Genomic DNA, 8,183 nt, shown 5'->3' on the forward strand with positions numbered 1-8,183 from the left:
TTGAAGATTCTGATTCAGATTCAGATAGCTCTGATGATGAAAAGAGCAAATCAAAGAAAAAGAAATCTAAAAAGAAGAATAAAAAGACAAAGAGGAAGAAAGACAAGAAGAAGAAAAAAGAGGAGGAAAAGAGCAAGACAAAGAGAAAGAAGCAAGACAAAGGAACTCAGGAATTGGATAAGTTAGTATCCAAAAAGATAAAAGAAACGGGGATTTCATCATCTAATAAACCTCACTGTCATATTTGTGAGAGGGATGGTCATCTAACATCAAACTGTTGGTATAATCCACGGTATAGAGGTCTACTTCCAGATCGGATTTAGAAGCAAAGACAGGAGACTCAGGCAGCAGTGGTGCAAGTTGCCCCAGAAGTCCCCAACCGAGAGGAAATCAAAATTGGTATCCTCCAACTCAGGATTACAAAAATCAATGGAGACCTCCAAACAGACAATGGAATAGAGGAAGAGGAAGAGTTCCTTGGCAGAATGAATGGAGGAATAATTGGAATGAGTATGATAATCAAAATCAGGCTCCACACCAATAGCCTAGACAGGAAGAGAATCCTGCTCCACAGGTTAACCTTGTGTTAACAAAAATTCAGCCTGTGGTGAGTCCGCCACATCGGATATCCCAGAGAGTGAAGGAAGGAAGTGTTTACAAGAGAAATCAGTGTCAGCAATGCAAATGGCATGTGACTGTTCCAATTGTGCAGAGAAAGAAGATAATGTTGACGTGATGGCAATAACCAGATCTCAGAAGCTAAAGTCTCCATTGGATTGGGAGGAACAAAAGGATGTCCGAGAGCAGTCATCGGAACAGTTGAAGAAGATGCAGAAGAAGAAACAAGTAGCTTGGGAAGATGAAAAGAAGAAGGATGAGGTTGGTTCAGTTTCACTCTTTGAAGAATTAATGCATACTCCTTTAAATATCACTTTGGATCAATTGCTCAACATAGTGCCAATATTTAAAGACAAAGTGATAACTGCAAGGAAGAGGCCAGAAGCATTAGAGGTAGAAGTATGCAACATGTCACCTGGAGATGTGGATTGGAGAGTTCCTACCATAAATCTTAAGTTTCAGGGGAAGGACTTTACTAAGGTTTTATTAGATGGAGGCTCTGGAGTGAACATCTTACCTGAAGGGGAGTTTCTAAAATTGAAGCAGATGGAGTTGCAACCAGCTCCTTTCCAAGTGCGGATGGCGGATCAGAGGAGAGTCCAGCCTATCGGGATGTTACGACACCAAGAGGTACTGATTTCTGGTTTGTCATTCAAAGTAAATTTTGTGGTCTTAAAATTGGAAGACACACGAGGAGCTTACCCAATGTTATTGGGGAGACCTTGGTTCCGCACAGGAAAACTTAAGTAAGACTGGGAGAAGGATGAAATTGCTCTTAAGAAAGGCTCCAAAATAGTGAAGGTTAGCATGACTAATAAAGCAGTTTTAGCAAAGGAAATTAAGCCTCTATATGCTCAAGCAATCAACTTGGCATCGGAAGTCACAGATGAGGAAGAGGATTATCTTAAAGCAAATCCGATAGTAGTGCCTGTTTTTGAAGTGGATGTCATTGACATTATGGATAGGTACTGGTTCATAGGGAAATCTAATCTTCAGTGTGCTCAAGTGGAGTTGGAGGGCCCAAAAGGGTCCGACCTGAAGGAAATCTCCAGGGAGGAACAACTTCTCAGATTTTGGATGTTCAGAGCAAGGACTCCTCCGAAAAGGATGCTGGAGCAGCTATTAAGCAGGCAGAGGCATTGTATGAACATACTCTAGGAAAGAGTTCTAGAGTAAAAGAAGATGAATTGCAAGATTTAGATCTAGGTACAGTGGACAATCCAAGGATTGTCAAGGTTAGTGCGCACGTGGATTCCGATTTTAAGGAGCAGTTGAAGAAGTTGCTGCAGGAATTTATTGGTGTGTTTGCTTGGGACTACACTGATATGAAAGGGATGGATCCACAGATTCATCAGCATCAGATTAATCTTAAAGAGGATGATGTACCAGTGGTGCAACAGTGTTACCGCATGAATCCGAATTATGCCCGACAAGTGAAGGAGGAATTGGATAAGCTCCTAAAAGCACAGTTTATTAAGCCAGGATTAGGCAGCATGGCTTTCCCCCATTGTAGTAGTTCTGAAAAAATGCGGAAAGCTGAGGGTTTGTGTGGATTATAGGAAGCTGAATGTAGCTACTATAACTGATCCATTTCCCCTACCATTTGTAGATACATTGCTTGATGATGTTGCTGGCCATGAAATGTATAGTTTTCTAGACAGATTCTCAGGGTATAATCAGATTAGCATGGCAGAAGAAGACATGGAGAAAACTGCATTCATAACAGAGTGGGGAGCATTTGTGTATACAGTGATAAGTTTTGGGTTAAAGAATGGCCCCCGTCTTTTTCAAAAGCAGCATTCAAAACATTTGAGCCATATCTTACAGATTTCATGAGGATTTTCATGGATGATTTCTCAGTGTTTGGGGAACAGTCATTGCATTTGGAGCATTTAAGGAAATGTTTGCAAAGATGCAGGCTGTTTAGAATGTCCCAGAATCCGTTCAAATGCGCAATAGCAGTCCACAGAGGAAAGCTGTTAGGACATATTATTTCAACAGAAGGAATGTTGGTCGACTTCGACAAGATCCGAGCAGTTCAAGAAGCTCAACCTCCAAAGAATCTGAAAGAGTTAATGAGATTTTTGGGTCAGATTAAATGGCATGGTAGATACTTGCGCTATCTGGCGGATATTTGTGCCCCATTGTCTCATCTCACCAAAAACGACATTCCATATGTCTGGGGAGAGGCACAGAAGAATGCATTTGAAATTCTAAAGAAAATATTGGTGGTAGCACCAATATTGCAGCCACCAGATTGGCTTTTACCTTTTCATGTGTTTGTAGATGCGTCGGATGTTGCAATCGGAGCTGTTTTAATGCAAGAAAAGCAGAAAGGATGGTACCGGCCTATCTATTATGCAAGTAAAATGTTGTCACCAGCTGAGAAGAACTACACAGTGACTGAGAGAGAAGCTTTGGGCATGGTCTATGCATTAAGGAAGTTCAGACACTATTTATTGAGCAACAAAGTGGTTTTCCATGTTGATCACCAAGCTTTGCTGTATTTGGTGAAGAAGCCCCAGTTGACAAGGAGGCTGGCATGTTGGATGCTCTTGTTGCAGGAATTTGATTTTACTATTATTCATACTCCAGGCAAGTTACATGCAATTGCAGACTATTTGAGTCGGATTGAGCATGGTGAAGCAGCAGTTGGAGTTTCAGATCAGTTATCAGATGCCAGTCCCTATGCTGTTAGGACTTTTCAAGCTGAAAACTGGTATGATGAGATGCTGAATTTTTTGCTAGATGGAATGCTGCCAACACAGATGACAGCGGATCAGAAAAAGAAGTTTGCTTTGAAGAGCAGACCTTTTCTAGTCATTGCAGGATGTTTGTACAGAAGAGGTATTGATCACATTATACGCAGGTGTGTGCCTGATGAAGAGCAGGAAGAAGCTGTATTGAAGGAGGCTCACAGTGGCAATGCTGGCGGACATTTCTCAGGAGAGATTACAGGCCGCCGAAAAATTGTGCAGACTGGTTTATGGTGGCCTCTTATACTTAAAGATGCTCATAAGTTCTCCAGAGAGTGTCTACAGTGTCAGAAAATGGGACAGCCAGGATCATTGGATAGAATGCAAGATCATCCAATAATGCCTTTGGAACCATTTCAGAAATGGGGGCTTGACTTTGTAGGACCAATTAAGCCAAGAGCTAGCAGAACAGGTGCCAGGTATATACTAGTGGCTACTACTGATTATGCCACAAAATGGGTAGAGGCAGTGGCTTTGAGAGGCAACAAGGCAGCTAGTGTAGCAAGGTTCCTATACAAGAACATAATGACTAGGTTTGGATGTCCTGTGGAGTTGGTCTCTGATCAGGGGACACATTTTTTAAATTCAGTAATTCAGGAGCTGACCAGGACTCACATGATGGTACACAAGAAATCATCCCCGTATCATCCGCAGGCAAATGGACAGGCGGAGAGTTCAAACAAGATTTTGCTCAGGATTTTGAAGAAAATAGTGGCAGATCACTATAAGGATTGGGATGATAAATTAGATTCAGCTCTGTGGTCCTTTCGGACTGCCTTCAAAGTGTCCACTGGCATGACGCCATTCCAATTGGTGTATGGGATAGAAGCGGTTGTTCCCATGGAGTTTGTGGTTCCGACACTGAGGATTTCTTCAGAATATAGATTGTCACCAGAGGAGTCATTAAAGCACAGGCAAGAGCAGCTGTTACAGTTGGAGGAAGATAGATTACTTAGTGCTCTTACAGTGGAGGTGATACAAAAGAGGAGACAAGCATGGATGGCAAGGCAAATCAAGTTTAAAATTTTTCAGAAGGGCGATTGGGTTATGATGTATAACTCAAAGCTAGGCAAACTTCGGTATTTGGGTCCTTATAAAATTACAGAGGATTTAGGGCAAGGCACATTCCGACTGACAGACTATTTTGGAACGGTCCTTACAAAATTACAGAGGGTTTAGGGCAAGGCACGGTCCTTATAAAATTATAGAGGATTTAGGGCAAGGGATAGACTATTTTGGAACGGAGGTGTTGAAACTAGTTAATGGATTCAAGCTCAAGAAATTTTATGGAGCTATCCCAGGCCAGAAGGGAATTCATGAAACAGGTCGGGATAGAAGGTCCGATGATGACTCAATGGATACACAGTGGAAGGAAGTGGAGATCATGTCCGTAATGTGTGAAGGGGTGATTCCGTAATGTGTGAAGGGGTGATTCCAAAGGGAGGATCAGAGGCATCGGAGTGTTTTGTGCTGACGTGGCGTTCGAGATTTTTAAATTTCAACATGATGGCTTTGATTTGTGTGAAACGTCTAAATCGCATCAAAATGAGGATTGGGGGTTTTCGAGTTGCGGGAATAGAATATCCACTTGAAGCTCTTGAGATGGTAGACAGGACGCAGTTTCAAATTAGTAAGTGTCCTCTTCTGAGCGGCCCATGCAGAATGCAGCCATAGAAAAGCTGGACCGCTTGAACGAGCTTAGGAGAAGCTTAGCGCTGCTAGACATGCCCCAAACCCACAGTAATTCTGTCCCAACGGCAATGAAGAAAGGGAAAGGAAATTTTAAGAAAACGGGGGACGAGATAGTTCAGATAGGGCTAGTTGAGGGTCAGAACAGTCCTGTGGAGATTGAGGATGATGGTGATGAGCAGGAGGCTTGTCTGGACCTCACTAATGGTGAGACAGAAGCTTGGCTAAGGCGGATAAAGCTGTGGGAATTTGCAAATCTTCCATGGTCGGAGTGGGAGAAGAATCCACATGCAAAGGAGCAGTTCGACTACCTGAAATCTACAGGCGGGTTTATCACACAACAGATGCAGGTAACACCAAACTATGTAGTAGCAGCATTTCATTTACCTTATACAAAGGATTCTAGTGTCCTAAAAGTGACCGACCAGATGATGAGGGTGGAGTTTGGCTCTCCCGAAGGTACAAAGGGGTATTTCATGGTCAGGAATGCATCTCCACAAAGGCAAGTGCAGTGTACATGGTTTTTATCCAAGGTGTGCATGTTGGTGAAAAGTTTGTATATGAGTAAGGAATCTTATGCAGTGCTGCACAGTGCAGAAAAAGGATTGAGTATTGATTGGGGTTCTCTTCTCCATGAGAAATTGCAGTTCTATGCAGGGCTTCGGGATAAAAGAAGGCAAGTTTTGGTGGACCGTTTAGCCCCATACATGGCCGGGTTATTTACATATAGGGATTGGCTTTGTTCCGATCCTACTCATGCAGAGCCGAAGGCGTCGAGATGAAGGAGCCTGTGGTGGTGGATGGTGGAAACCTCAAGAGAAAGCTGCAATACATGGCAGGGTCAAGCATGAAGGCAACTGATGAAGTGGATCTGTTTGCTGCCGGATATTCAAAGCAAGAGGTGTTAAAGGTAGTGGCTAAAAAGAAGCCTTCTTTAGTGGTGTTTGATGGAGATAAAGCAGGGGTAGCAAGCCTGAATCGGCTATTGTCGGACATAAGTTAAAGATGCCAAAATGAAAGGGCGCTGGCGGATTGGCACTACAGGCTTTAGGGAGTTCTGTACCATCTACTCCTGTAGCACCAGCAGTTCAGATGATCATATCCACAAGGTTGGATGTAGCCACCATGAGGCCTGAAAAGGCCATCACAAAGTTATACTCAGTACAGCATTATATAAGGCAACAAGCTAAGCACGGAGAGAGACAGAAGGCTGCTATGGAGGCTTTGGAAAAGCAGGTAGCTGATAATGAAGCAGCAGGATTGGATGACATGCATAAGGAAATAGAGGACTTGAAGGAGCAGAATATTCAGCTCAGGAAGCAACATAAGGAGGAGTTGTTGGGTGTGCGGAATTCCACAGCATTGTTCAGACAGTGGACAGAGGTGTTTAAGCAAGAATGCAGGTCTGAGTGGACTCAGACAATGGACAAAGTGGCAGCAGTTCAAGCAGAGAACGAGTTTTTACAGTCTCGGATTATCAGAGTTAGAAGGGGAAATCTTGGAAGAGAATCAAGTTCAAGGAGTGATAATAGCAACTGAAGATGTTGAAGTGATGAAGAAAGCAGTGACAGAGCATGCATCAAAATTGTGGGAAGGTTTGCTGTTGAAAATGGAGGAATGGATTTCAAAGCCTTATCAGGAGGTGAAGGCTATGTTTACTTCCTAAGTGGATGAGGAATATGTCATGCGGATTAAAGAGCTTGAAGCAGAGAATATGAAGCTGTCTAATCAACTGTTACAGCAGACATTGCAGGAGGTTAAGGATGTAGTTCCAGTGGAATCTGGTGTGTTTGCAATGGATATGCAAATGGGAGAACAAGAGGCATTGTCGCCTGTGGTTGCAGAGCAGGTGATATGGCTAAGGGTCAGAATTCGATGGTTAGTACATCTGAGGAGACGGAAAATCAGTTTGAATTGGTGAAGACTTCAAGACCTTTGGCTGATGATGCAGAGATTTCGGGAAACAAATACAGCAACAGAGGATGAAGGGGATGGAGCATTTCAGGAGGGGGATGGTGGTTTTTATGCTTGATCGTATGTTCGGTACCTTGGATTTGGTTCCAGGCACTACCGTTTGCTATTAAGTAGGAAGCTGCTATCCTAAATCAATAGAGAATTTTTGTCGGATCAAGGGATTATGGGAAACGGGTCCGCCTGGTGAGCAGGCTCAGGCCACCGGGCTGTGCCAGTGTTAGGGCTCTACTTACAGTACCATAGATTACTTTACTTTGTTTTAGTTTTCAAGTTTAGCAATTCCTTTTTGTAAGTCTTTTTGCAAAATACCTTAGTCGGACTTTCATTATGTCTTGGGGACATTTCGATGAAGGAATGCGGTTATAACTACTTGTATACTGATGCGGGCTTTTAATCAGTCGCACTATTGTGTTTTTGATATGATGAATTAAGGAGTTTCATCTCTGCGTTCTATAATGGCATTCGGACTCATTTCTGTCATCTACATGTGTATTCTGATTTCAGTCTTACTTCTATGTATCCGAATTAGGTTTAGTGAAAGTCTGATTTGAGTCAGGAATATACAAAACCTCATGCATAAAGCTTATGTACCCGGCTTATGCATTAGCCATATGCATAAGCTTTATACATAAGACTTATGCATATGGCTTTATACATGGCTTATGCATATGGCTTTATACATGATGCCTATGCATACGACTAATACATAAGCCTCATGCATAAGTTTATGTATAAGGATGTACATAGAGGCTTATCGCGCTAATACATAAGCTTTATACATGAGGCTTATGCATGAGGCTTTATGCAAAAGTATCATGCATAAACCTTATATATAAGTCTCATGCATTAGGCTTATACATTTGGTAATGCATAAGTCTTATGCATGAGGTTTATGCACTACCCTTATGTATGAGGCATATGCATAAGGCTAATGCATAAGCTTTATGCGCTAGTCTCATACATGAGGCTAAGGCTCTAGAGAGGAGCTATGCTATCCATATAGGGGAGAAAAAATAACAAATCCTAACACTTACAAACCCTATAACATGTAAAATCATAAGAGAGGAAACATAAAAGGGAGAGCTCTTACCTTATGAGGCTTGTATGTGTGGATAACCTAAAAATCAAACCAAATAAAGAAGAAAA

The sequence above is a fragment of the Cibotium barometz genome, chromosome 48, assembly GCF_041138505.1.
Source record: "Cibotium barometz isolate CiBa-2024 chromosome 48, ASM4113850v1, whole genome shotgun sequence".
Taxonomy (NCBI): domain Eukaryota; kingdom Viridiplantae; phylum Streptophyta; class Polypodiopsida; order Cyatheales; family Cibotiaceae; genus Cibotium; species Cibotium barometz.